Source organism: Hyperoodon ampullatus (genome assembly GCF_949752795.1).
Source record: "Hyperoodon ampullatus genome assembly, chromosome: 7".
Taxonomy (NCBI): domain Eukaryota; kingdom Metazoa; phylum Chordata; class Mammalia; order Artiodactyla; family Ziphiidae; genus Hyperoodon; species Hyperoodon ampullatus.
The window spans coordinates 17,722,344-17,736,036 of NC_136920.1; positions in this window are offsets into that span (position 1 = coordinate 17,722,344).

The window sequence follows — 13,693 nt, forward strand, 5'->3', positions numbered from 1 at the left end:
TAAAACCCTGCGCTGAGCTAGCCATGTTCTGAACACCTACTGTGTACTTGGTCCTTCCACCTGCGTTACTTGGCTTAATTCACACATCTCACCAGGTGGGGCAGGACTGTTTATCCTCCTTGAAAGAGGACTCTGCGGTCCCCAGAGGGGAAGTGACTCACCCAAGCTACTGACTTTGCAAGTGCTGCAGCTGAGACCCAACTCAAACCCGGGTATTTTGAGTCTAACATAAGCTCCCCATTCTGCAGTCTGTCCGACACTGGGCTGTCCATGAGACTTAAGGCCTGCCTGTGGCACCAGCACAGCCTGAGTCAGACTGAATGCTCATACAGGGCTTGGGAGACCCCAGAGCTGGCAGAATGACCCCCTGATGAGGTTTCCATACACTTCTGATGCTAAACAGTCCTTTCCCATGCCCAACTTCTGTTGGCAAAGGCCTTTTCCAAATAATAACACTCTGTTGGTAGGATGGGCACCACGTCCTCCCATTTTACAGATGAACAAATGTAGACTGTGGGAAGTTGTGGCTTCACCGTGGACCAAGGTCAGGTCCAGAGCTCTTTAGGGTGGCTTCCCCAGTGCCTGGTGTAGCCCCTTCCACATTAGCAGACTCTCAATTCTTTTGTCAAATGAATAAATGAACAAATTACAGATTTTCCATTTCTTTACTTAGTTTTGGGACTTCTGAAATGATCACATCAAAGACTGTTGCCCGTTAGAGCAAGAAGGAGCTGTAGAGAACATTCAATCCCCTCACTGTACTGCTGAAGAAACCAAGGCTCAGAGAGGGCCAGTGACCTGCCCACCATCACACAGCCAGTCAGAGGCAAAGCAAAAAGTAGACTCCTCGTTCAGTGCTCAGGATGACCTGACTCATCTCAAAGGCTTCCCATCATAGAGGGAACAATGATGTTGGGCTTTGCAAACAGCTTCTTTGGGTGGCAGGGGTCTGGTGGAGAGAGGTGATACCTTCTCCAAGCTACCTGTACCCAAAGGAGGAATGGGCAAAGCCAGAGATCAGCAAGCTTTCCTGTGACTCCACAGGAGCCCACCAAGGACCTTGTGGAGTTTCAGAGCCTGAAGGAGCTCAGAGCCAGAAATGAGCCGGCCCAGTTCATATCTGCAGACACGGAAGGGGAAAAACTAGGGTCTCTGCCCTCGTGGAGCTTGTGGCCTTGTGGGAAGAGAGACAGGCCACAGGGTCCCCTCATAAATGTGAAAATTCAGGAGTGTAGGCCCCCACCCCCACCCCGAGGGAAGGTGCAAGGTTTCTCCAGCTCCCAGTTTGTCTGTTTCCCCTGTTCTCTCACCTCCGCCCCTCTGGTCCCTCTGGTCTGACTTCCCCAGCCTGCATTGCTTTCATGTATCTTCTACTGCCTTCATCCCCCGGCCCCGCCCCTCCCTCCCTCCTCAGCATCTCTCTCCTCTCTCTCCATCTCTCTGGGTTCTACCCATCATCTCTTATGTCCTGCCTTGGTCTCTGTCCCCATCTCTTTCTCTCCTTCCTTCTCCCATCCCATCCCGTGCAGCGTACGGATCCCTCTGTCTGCCTACAGCCTCTGCATGATGGCTTTCAACCTTTTCGCTCTGACCGGGGTCTGACTCTCTCTGCTTCCCGCAGTCTCGCCCCCTATCCCTCTCCTCTCCTTTCTCTCCCAAGACCGGAGCCAGAGCCCTTGTTCCCTGTGCCTCTGTCTGTCTCTGCCTCTGGAGGACCCTCCCCATGGCTGTGAAAACACTTGGGCCTCATAACCTGAAGGGCAGGATTGATGAGAAAATAAATTCCTGATTAGTGTTTTAATTTTAAGGATCTTTAGAGGGGACTAAACAGTAAGGGGGGCTGGTGGAGAAAGTCTGCATTATTAAAACCATAAATCCTCAGTGGGAGGGACAGGGAAAGGGGCTGAAAGGAAAGCAGAGGGGGGCGGACAGGGCTTCCTTTGGGATGATGGGGGCGTGAGGGTGTAGGAGGTGAAGGCCAAGGGCCTGGGTCGTCCCCTCCCTCCTCCACCCAAAGAGGCTTCCCTGGGGTGGGGGGCCACAGGACCACCCCCCTTGGCCACTCCTCGCTCCTCCCTGAGTGCGCTGGGCCGCAGATGAGACTGACAGCTCCTGGGGCTGGAGGGCAGGGAGGTGGAAGCCTGCTAGTTCAAGTCTCTCTCCAACGGGCCTGCTCAGCAACGGGCAGAAGAAGTGCCCCGTCAGCCTTGACCAGCAGGCGAGGCAGGAGAGTACAGAGGTGAAGCACGCGTGGGGTTAGGCTGCCGAGTACAGAGGTGAAGCACGCGTGGGGTTAGGCTGCCGGCGCTGAAAGCCTGGCTCTGCTCGCTGCCCCAGCTCCCCCTTCTGCTGGACGGAGAAAATCATAGCCACTGCCCCACCTGCCCCCGCCACCTCACAGGTGTGTGTGACAGTGAAACGAGGTAATGCACAGAAAGTGTTGGCACCCATTAAATTTTAGCTTTTGTTCCTATCGCTGGCAGAGCGCGGTTCCCCTCTGTCATTTCAGTTTGATCCTCAGCCCCTTTTACATATGGACAAAAGGAGGCCCAGAGAGCTAAGGCCCTTGCCCAAGGCCCCAAGGATGTGAGTGCAGCTCTGCAGCCAGTTTTTCTCCAGGCTTCCTTGGGGCTGCTCTCAGAAGGGGGTCATACTTTATATGGTGGGGGGGGGGCGGGGCGGTGGCGGGGGAGACCGGGTATGGCCAGCAGCCCTGCCTGGCAAGTGGGGAAAGCAGGGCCCGGAAGTGGGACCGCTTGACTTCACTGACAAGGTCCGGGACCTGCAGGCCAGGTGGCCTGGGGGAAGGATGGGGAGGGGTCTACCCTCTGCTCTGCCCTGCCCTTGAGCAAGAGAATGAGGCCCTCAGCCCCAGGCCAGCAGCCAGGGAGTAAGTAAGTGTGACAGGTGGCATGGGAACATCTGCCTGCCCACCCCCCGCCATGCACTTCTCCCCATCTTCAGCCCTCCAGCCTCCCCACCTTCTTTTGGGTGACCTCTAAGTCCCAGGGGAGTCACTGGCATTACACCCCCCCCGGGGGATCATACACTGTAGTGTGGGGAGGGCAGGGGAGGGATGGGTGACCCATCATGATGATGAGGAAGCAGTCCCTCCATGGGAATTTCTCACCATGGGTCTTCAGGCCCCACTTCAGAGGCAGGAGGGCTGTCCCTCTTGAGAAGGGAGCCTGGAACAGGGCCCTCAGTGAGTAATTCAGAGGAAGGGGCTTAGCAGCCATCTTGGGAGGAGGTATGGGTGGTCTGTAGGGGTGAACAGGGCCACTGAGCCCCACTGTGATGCATGAGGCATGTCATGGCTGGTGGAGGAAAGAAGAGAAGGAGAAAAAGTCCAGCCCCCCACCTCACCCCTCCCCCCAGGAAGCAGTCTCCGCGGGCCTGGGTGGCCTTTCCTCTCCCCTCCAGGGCGGCTCTCAACAGCCAGAGTCACCGACCTGGGTAGGACTCTGGGACCCCCTGAGGCACATTCCTGGCTGGTGGTGCTGATTTGGCCCCAAATCCCTTTACAAGCTGCCCAAGGCCCACGCACCTTGGCCTATTTTAATAAAGGGAGTTTGAGTGTGGAGGAATTGGGGTCTGTGGCCAGCCCCACCCCCACAAGTTCAAGGGCCCAGGCCCCCTCTTGCTCTCAGTTACTTGTTTCCTCTCTTTGGTTTTTGCTAGGAATTGCCTTTGGAGCTCTGTCTTCTTTCTGGTAGCCCCAGGGCAGGTCAGAGAAAGGAAGACTTTGGCTCCCTGGCTGGAAGAGGGCTGGCTGGCCATTGGCCTAGTCTTCCAGCTTCCCTTGGGAATCTGACCACATCCTGGCTCAGCTGGGGTCCAGGACGGAGCACATTATGACGTGGTAGTATTTCAGGTCAAACCCGTGGTGAACTGGCGTGGAGAGGATCTGCTTAAGAGACTGCTTGGGTTCTAATTCTGGGTTTGCTCCTTTCTTGCTGGATCAACTTGGGAGCATTACTTACCCTTCCTGTGCCTCGCTTTCCTTGTCTGTAAAGTGGGGATGCAAAACTCCCCTCAGGGGTCTTTCGTGACTCTTTTCCCCAAACTCAGCCTGGCGACCAGGCCTGGTGTGGTGCCCACTGCCTACCGGCCGGATGTCCCAAGCTGGGCCTCATCCATCCACCCAGTGGGGCACTTGGCCACTTCCTCTGGGAACCAGCTGCTGCCCGCTGGCTAGAATGCCCTAGGGTCTGGTGTCACTTAGACATGGTCCTGGTCACCATGGGGAGTCCTTGCTCTAGCACCCAAGCCACACCATCCTGATTCTGTTCTTAGCAATCACCCCACCCCCATGCCACCAATATCACCATAACGCAGCACTGGACTGTCTTCCACACAATAGCTCTTCCAATTCTTCCAAATAACCCTCCAAGGCTGGTACTATCACCCTATTTGCAAAAGAGGAAACAGGTTCAGTAAGCACTGTGACTTGTTCAAGTTCACACAGCACAAATAAGGTGTGGAAGGACTTGAACTTCCATCTACCTGCAAAAGGCAGGGTTCAGACAGGTGAAGATGAGGAGAGGAAGCATGAACTCCACAGGGCGATGCAGGTGGATGATGAGGGACAGTTGTGGCCCCAGTCTAGGAAGAACAGGGAGGAGATGGAGAAAACAGGAGGCTGGGTCGGCAGAGGGTCCCTTGATTTCACCACCACTGACAGCTTGAAATGGTTGTGAACCCTTCTGGAAAAAGATAGGCTGAGAGATGGAGCCCTAGAGAGGAAGCCCAGATTGATGGGTTAAGTAGAACTCCCCCCCACACCCCCAGCCCTCAGCTCTAGGTTTCCTGGGTCATGATAGGGATGAGAGAATCCAGCTATTTTGGTGGGTGATCCTGGGCCCACAGACTCAATCTGTAGTAACTGATGGTGCAGCAGAGAGAGAAGAGCCCTGGCTTAGGAGTGAGGACGGGCCTTGGCTTAAATCCCCAAACTATCGCTTTCTGCACGACCTTGGGGAATCAAGTTTCCTTCTCTGTGCCTCAGTGCCCTCATCTGTAAAATGGGAATAGCACCCACCTTGCAGGACTGGACTGAATACTGGATGAACGTCAAGCAATTAGCATAGTTCTTTGCGTGTCCTAAGGTCCTTCAGTGGTGGCGGTTTGCAAGGTTTGTCCTGACTCTGCTTTGAGCTCAGTGCTTTTGGGCAGAGGCTTGCCCCTGTTTGCATCTTCATTTCCTGGTCTGTGCAAAGGGGAAGGTGGGACAAGCTGATCTCAACAGTCCTTCCAGCCATGACAGTTGACTGCAGGCCGGGCCAGCCTTCATCTGGAGCTACAGGAACGTGGACAGGGTGTCACCTGGGGGCAAAGGGGTTTCCTGCAGTGGCGTGTTTCCTCTGCAAGCAGAGTGAAGGGAGGGGTCTGTCCTGGGCCTGAGGAGAGACACAGATGGGAGCGGCAGGAAGATGCCTGGGGGAAAGGGACTGGCTGTGGGGAGGTCACTTTGACCTCCGAGCTGGAAAGAAAGCTGAGGCAGAAGGCCTGGCTGCTCAGGCCGCTGCTTGTGGCCAGAGTCCGGAGATAGCTGTATGGGTAGATCTGTGCAGGGACTCTGGAACCACAGGCCTCATTAGGCACGTTACCCAAATAGCCAGGGACCTCTCAGCTCAGGCCGTGTAGTCAGGACACAACCCACATTTCCCTGCTTTTAAATCCGGGGAGCTGGAGAGGGACCCCTAGGAGCAGTTTACCAAAGCTACAGGCACGAATTCTGTAGCCCTGCTTGGGCCCACATCTCTCATCTACTATCAGGTGCTGTGTGACCTTATGCAGTTTGCTCAACCTATCTGAGCCTCAGTTTCTGAGTCTGTAAAATGGGGATAATAACAGCAGCTACTCCACAGAGGGGTGTACCCTGCATGGAAGAATGGCTGACACATGGCAAAAGCTTAATAAACGTGAGCTAAGTGGTCTCATCCTTTCCTCACAACAGCTGTGCATACTGGCTGCTGCCCCCTTGCACAGATGTGAAAACTGAGGCTAGAGATGAGCATGATTGCCTAAGGACATGGGGCTCATGAGTGGTGGAGCAGGAGTGGGACCCAGGGCTGGCTGACTCCCAGGTCTGAGACCCATGCCGCCTCCATCCTTACTCCTATGACAGGTTCCTGAGGCTCTGAGTGGGGGTAGGAAGGGGGAGGGTCCCCCCCAAACACTTCCAGTAGATCTGAAAGAGGCTCTCAGGGTCCTGGCTGCCCTGGAGCTGTGCTGGGGTTAGGACATCTGCCCAGTCTCCTTTCCCCTTTTCTTTAATTTATAACTTTTCCAATTTCCTGAGCGCCATCATACATAGAAACCATGCTAGGCATGCCACTCATGTTAGCTCATTTAATCTTCACAATATCCCTACAGGGTAGGTGTAATTTCCCCCAGTTGAGGAAACAGAGAGGGTAGTCCCTTGCCCCACACCACACAGCTGGTTAGAGCTAGTGGGGCTGGGACTGGAGACCTCTGCACCTCTGCTTTCCACCCAGCTGTCGCGCTAGAGTGTGATGCCCACAGCCAGTTATGCACCTGTTCTGTGCCTCAGTTTCTCCATCTGTAAAGTGGGAGTGTTAAGGACAGAAGCTGTTGGGTTGGCCAAAAAGTTCGTTTGGGTTTCCGTACCCAAAAGAACTTTTTGGCCAACCCAGTGCATATCTTCTAGGAATATTATGAGGATTAACTTGGTTAATTAACGTGCACCAAAAACATTTGGGAGAGTGTCTGACTCAGTGAGTTCTCCGTAAGCAAAAATGAGCTGCTGTCAGCTCTCCTGCTTAACACAGGCCATGATGGCACACAGTCAATGGCACTGGGCACCCTGAAACTCTTAGGACTCCTCAGCCATGCTTGGGAGGGCTCCAGTGGGTGGACCTACCCAACATTTATTTAACCAACATTCAGGGGGCATTTATTGGATGCAGGCACTTTACAAACAACTCATTTATCCTTATGACTCCCCTCCAAGATCAGTAGGGATTGTTCTAATCATCACTTGCTTACAGATGAGCAAACCAGGGCACAGAGAGGTTAAGGAACTTGCCCAAGGTCACACAGGATTTGAACCTAGGCACCTGGCTTCCAAGTCTGTGGTCTTAGCCCCTGTGCTCCACCACTGCATCTCACAGCTCTTCTACCCCCCAGAGCCCAAGGACCTGGGTGAGAGAGGAGCCGCTTTCCTTTACAACCACCCCCAACTCTTCACCATATAATTAATGATGATTATGTTATCTCTCGGGAATGAAACAGACACACCATGACTGTGAAGCCAGTTATTCTAGATCCGCATGCCCTTCTCCCGGGAGATAAGGGCTAAATAGGCTGCAACCAAGGTGGTGATCTCTAAATTTCGTACAGGAAGGAGAATTCGGGAGCAGTAGAAAGACTGTTGGCCCAATCTTGCTCATGTCCCAAACTATTTTCCTCATTGTTCATTTTTAAAACATCTAAATCAGGGTCTGACTGGAGAAGCGGGGTCAGGACTGGTCATCATGGGTCCCCGGCATGGTCCATGGCCAGAGCAACCTCAGCAGAGACCTGCTGAGCGAACTCCATGAGTGAAAGCCCACTCCTGGACTCACCCAGGGAGGAGGGGTGTCTGGTCTAGCGTCCCTCTCTTTCAAGGGGCAGGAATCCAGGCCTAAAGAGGGGAAGTGACTTATGCAAGGTCACACAGCAAATTAATGGAGATCAGAACTTCAGGCTCCCAGGTCACTCCTTGTGACCGTAACATTGACAGGATGCCTCACCTTGACCTGGACCCCCAGAGTAACAAGGAGAGGGCGTGGGAGATGGCTCAAGGGAACACTTCCAGTTCCTGGGACTGTAAACTCCATGAGGATGGGAGCCCCCTGTGTCTTATTCTTTGCTGGATCCCTAGGGCCCAGCACGGAGCCGGGCTCACAACTACAACAGTAGTTGTTCAGTAAATACCTTCAGAATGGCTGACTGACTGAATGACCCCATGTGCAGTGAAAGTGGATGAACGGAGGGCCAGTTCACGTATGCTAGAAGGACAGTGGAATCCTTGACCAGAGTGGGAGCTACTGATGGTTTGGAAGACTTCAAACTGCTCACTGTGGTTTCTTTGTAGGAGCCAGCTGGACCCGTGCTCCTGGGAAACTTAGAGCTCTCATCTAGGGGCAAAAAGTGAGGGCCAGCTCTCTCTTCTGATAGGAAACCCCTTCTGACCTACCCCCTTCCAGGGTGGATTCAGGATGAGCCAGCAGGCTCCCAGGAGAGACAGGCCCTGTTGGCTGCAGACAGTGCTGCCAGGGCTCTGCACCTCTAGTGCTCCAAGCTACCTGAGTCCAATCACAGTGGTGATGGCAGCTGTCACCTTTTATTGGAGCCGTTTTGTGCCGGGGTCTTTGCTCTGTGTTCTATGTATATGATCTCACGTAACCTCCCACCACTCACAGGGGCGGTGAGCCCCATTGCACAGATGATGAAATTGAGGCCCAGAGACTTGCAACACCCTGTCCAAGGTCACACAGCCAAAGGGACGGAGCTGGGGCTAAATGCGGTTCTGTCAGACCCCAGAGCCCCTGCTCTGGACCACTCAGCCTAGGACATGGCACTGGTGGCAGGGATCCCAGCCCCAGCCCTGGGACCCAGGATGACCCAGCCAGGCCCTCTGCCCTGAGAAGGAGTGGGTGCTTTATCTAAGGCTGGCACAAGAGCTGCCTGGGACATATGTGAGCCTCATCATCTCAGCAGGGGAAGCTTTTAGGGAGAGGAGACACCCCTGGGGCCTCCAGAGCACCACATCCAGGGCAGGCCACTGGTTCCAATCCTCATGGGTCTCACTGCTCAACTGGCCCAGGTTTGGGCTGCCTGGTAGATTGGAAACTGGAGCCAAAAGACCTGGTTCTCATCTCAGCTGGGCCATTTTTTTTTTTAGCTCTGTAACCTTGGGGAGGTCTGTTTGAGGAGCCTTGGTTTCCTCATGGGGGTGTAATGAGTATCAACAGAGGTATGGGCCCTCCCTGCATTTGTATGGTTTTGGAGTTAGCTGAGAGTATCCAGTATTGTGGCAGGGGAGGAATGTGGATGGCCTGGATGTTCCAAGTCCTAGCTCTTGGCCCCTTCTCTGGCTCTGGCTCTGGGCCTATGTATCAGTCAGCTATTACTATGATAATGCTGCAAAACAAACATCCCCAAAGTCAGTGACTTACAGCAACAGGCAATTATTCTCACTTTCGTGGACCTGCAGGTCGACTGTGGTTCTCCTAATCTAGGATGGGCTCAGTTGGGCACTGTTTCAGACGGCAAGTTGGGTTCAGGTTACTCTACATAAGGTCATTCTATGACCCTGGCTGAAGGACAGCAGCCTCCCAGGGGAACCTCTTCTTACAGGCACCGCCAGAGTGCAAAGGAGCAGGTCAATCCACACAAGCACGTTTGCAGCCTCTGCTCTGCCATGTCTGCTCATATTTCTTGCTCAAAAGTGAGTCACATGGCTAAGCCCAACTTCAATGTAGGGAGTGCCCCTGCTGCACAGTGGGAGGGGAGAGTAATAAATATTTGCTGGATAATAATCCAGTCTATCATGGCTGGAAGACCCCCAAGTTAAATTCACAAGTAGGGAGAGGCCCATTATGGCCACTGCTGGCTCCAGGCCTCTTTGGCTCAGGATTCAAGTACAGAGTGAAGAGGCAGACGGGGCCGGGAGAGGGGGCTGCAGAGGGGGTCTGGACATGGGGTGTTGTTTTCACGGCGCAATGCTGGGTGAGCCGTTATCCTCTTGGTGTCTCTGTTTTCCACCTTCACATTCTCCAAGGCCCCTTCTAATGGCCCTGCCAGGTCCGGGCCCTTCCTCCCTGTCCTGTCCCCAGTCCACTTCCCCCTCACTGTGGCTGGCATCTTTGGAGTACAGAACAAACAACAAGGCCCCACACCACACCCAACTGGCTGGCATTTCAGCTCACAAACACTTCTCCCTGGGAAGCAGATCTAATTTCCACCCCATGAAAAAATGGTTGTCTCGCACCCAGGCAGCCCCCGCCGTGGGGCAGCCAGCTGCTTCCATGGTGGGGACAAAGGTGGGTAGAAATCTGGATCAGGACTAGCTCCAGGCACACGGATGCCGACTTATGTGGAATAATCACCCTTCTTCCTGTGGCGTGGAGTCTGGCTGGTGAAAGCTGCAGGCAGGCGGGGTGGCGAGGCTGTGATTGCACAGGCAGGGCCGGGTCAGTCTTTGAGACCATGAGTAATGTGCCCTCTCTAGACCTCAGTTTCCTCATCTGTCGGTTCTGGAAGGCCCTTTCTAGCTCTTAAGCCCTGTGGTTCTAAACGGATCTACCTTTGTTCAAAGACGGGTTTCTGTAGCACCAAAGTACAAATCAAATTCCCAAGACTTATCCTTCCCTCCCTTTTTCTGACCCTGGACAGACAGGATTGGAATCATCACTCCTCTCTCCTCTGCTGCCAGGCGGGCCCTCTCTGCAACTACCTGGCTGCTGGGGCTGGTGGTGCCTTTCTGGAGCTTGACACAAGTCACAGGTGGGGCAGATGGTGTCCTGATTCCCCGGAAGGCACCCTTCACGAGGGCTGGCTCCAGAAGGCTCAGCCAGCCAGGGCCCTGGGGATGGAACAGGCTTTTCAAAGAAAAGGTCACTCCATTCCCAGACCAAGTCTCCCCAGGAAATCCTGAGGAAGCTCCACGTGCCCTCCTGGGCTGTCTGAGAGCACAAAGCCAGGGCTGCTGAATGCACTGCTGGAGAAACCCCAGGAGGCAGGGCGGATGAGACCAACCAGCTGGTGGAATTCACCTCCAGGGAGGGCGAGTGTTCCCTCCACAGACCGGCAGACCTCGTTTCACAGTCCTCCAGCACGCTTTTGACAAAGGGGCTGGAGTGAGTGAGTAACAACACAAAAGGGAGGCTCCAGCCCCATCTAGCCTCAGCTGCCCAGTTGGCTTCCCATCCTCTGAGGACTCTTAAATGTCAGCGTCCGCCTGAGCTTGGTCCCTGGGCGTCATCCTCTGCACTCTCCCAGGGTAACTCATCCATCCCTGTGATGACATTACCAGCGTTATAAGCTGCCACCTGCTGCCCTCTCTCCTGAGGTCCAGACCCCATAGACAGTTTCATATTAAAAAAAAAACAGGTGCTGTCACCATACCCAGGCTTGAAAGGGCAAGAGAGGGAGCAGCTGCCAGAACCTGCAGAGAGCTGTCTAGAGAGGGCTGCCTGGGGAGCCGTGGTTGTCAGTAGAGGGACACAGCCCACCTGAGGCAGGGAGGCAGCAGGAGAATAAGGTTCCCCATACACTCTCCTCCTACATCTGCTCTCCCCACCCCAACGATGGACCCAGCCAGATGCTAACGGGCATGGACCAGACAGCCTGCAGATGCCTCCCACGCAGCAGCCTCACAGGACATAGAGCAGGAGGCGGTAGAGGGCAGAATGTGGGTTTGGAGGGGCAAACGGAAGATGCCCAGCTCAGGGATGCTGAGGACGGAAGGAGTCGTGAGGACGGAAGGAGTCTTAAGGACCTGCTGAACTTGCTACCCCACCTGTCTCTCCACTTTCGGGTCTTCTCAGCCTTGGGCATCAGGGTCTGAGAAGTATCAGGGCTCTGGATTCAGACAGACTAGGATCTGAACCCTAACTCTGCACCTCACTGGCTGTGTGACCTTGAGCAAGTCACTTAACCTCCTTGCATCTCAGTTTCCTCATGTGTAAGATGAGAACAAGAGTACCTAACTCAAAGCACTGATGAAGGTCAAAGAGGAAATGTACAGAAAGTGCTGGAAACATAGGAAGTGCTCAATAAATTGGTCACATTTTTATTTAGATCTGTCTGTTCTTTATCTCTTGGTTGGACTTGTAGAACCTCTGAGCTGGTCTCTGCCCCCCATCTTAGCCTCTTTAATTCATCCTCCACACTGTCCCCAGAAAGCAGTCCCCAAGACTCTGGCCAAATCATGTCACAACTGTCCTCAAAAACCAGTATTGGCTCCCCTGTGCCCAGATGATAAATTTCAAGGACTTTAACAACCAAAGCTTCGGGCTTCCCTGGTGGCGCAGTGGTTAAGAATCCGCCTGCCAGTGCAGGGGACACGGGTTCGAGCCCTGGCCCAGGAAGATCCCACATGCCGCGGAGCAACTAAGCCTGTGCGCTACAACTGCTGAGCCTGCGCTCTAGAGCCTGCGAGCCACAGCTACTGAAGCCCGCGCGCCTAGAGCCCGTGCTCTGCAACCAGAGAAGCCACCACGATGGGAAGCCGGCGCACCGCAACGAAGAGTAGCTGCTGCTCACCGCAACTAGAGAAAGCCTGCGTGCAGCAACTAAGACCCAGAGCAGCCAAAAATAAATAAATAAATAAATAAACAACCAACCAACCAAAGCTTGGTTTAAAAACCAAAGTCTGTAACAACCAAAGCCTGTCTTGACCCCTGATCAGACCCTGCCAACCTCTCCCTTGGTCCCCTTGTCCACCAGACATCGATCTACTCTGTCCTTACCGTCCCCAGATAGTCTTTAGGTCTCCACACCTTTGCCCATGCTGTTCTCTCCACCCGGATGTCCCTTCTCCTTCTACCCCACTGCTGGGACTCACATACCCCCTCTTCCGTGAAAATTCCCTCACCAACCCAAACGTAACTGCCCGCTGCGCGTTCTTATGCTTCCACATAGAACTTTTCCCATTTGCCCACCATAGAAGCAGCTGTGGCGTGTTTGTCCCTCTACAGCCAGAGAATTTTGAAGGCAAGTCTTGTGGCACCTCGTTTGGCTCTGTGCGATTCCTAAGCCAATGCCCCAGAGGGGCGGGGGCCGTCTGTACACCGCGGCGATCCTGACGCATGCGCGCTAATCCTCAGCGGCGCCTCACAACGGGAGGGTGTCATAATTCTTTTTGGAGTAATAAGGAGCAAAGAATTTGCCTTGGGCTCCTTGGCCAGGAAGTGGAGAAGCGGGCTCTGAATCCGGGGTATCTGGACTCCGAAATCTGTGCTTTTCCCACTCCCTATGGTGTTCAAGAAGTATTTGAAAAACGGACGAATGAATGAATGAATGAATGAAAAGAAGATGGTGATAGAAACAAGCCATGGGAGTTAAAAGCAGGAAGGACTTGGGTTCAAGTCCAACACTTAAGACCATGGGGCAGTTGCTTATCTTCTCTGAGCAGAGAGTAGGTGCTCATGAATTATTTCTTTCCTGCCCTTCTCAGCTTCCCCTAGCACCCTGTCTTTGCACACAATCCATATTCCTGGGTCTGTAGGTGAAGCGGGCAGCTCTGGGTTCCTCCCCGGGGCTTTCCCAGTGGGGAGCAGAGAACCCCGTGATTGAGACTGATGTGGGGAGGCCCGCAGCCCGTGGGGAGCCCAGACAGCCGCTCAAACAGCCCTTCAGCCCGCGTGATGAACATCTCAAGCCGGCTTTTCCAGCACCCAGAGCAGGAGAGGGGCCTGTTAAAACTATTTATATCCCGCCTGCCTGCCGACTGACAGCTTAATCACAGTGCCTCCTCCCTTTGACTTTTATTTGCCAACCACAGTTTTACCTCCCAAGTGCCACAGAGGGTGACTCCAGGTGACTTGGCTGGACAGCCCAGCTCTCCCAGTGAAGACTGGAGATTTACAAGAAGCCCCAGGGGGGCCACCATGGCTGCTCCCCTGCAGGTGGGCTTCTGGTGCTGGTTGCCAAAGAAGCCTTGTTGGAAGGTTCTGGGCAG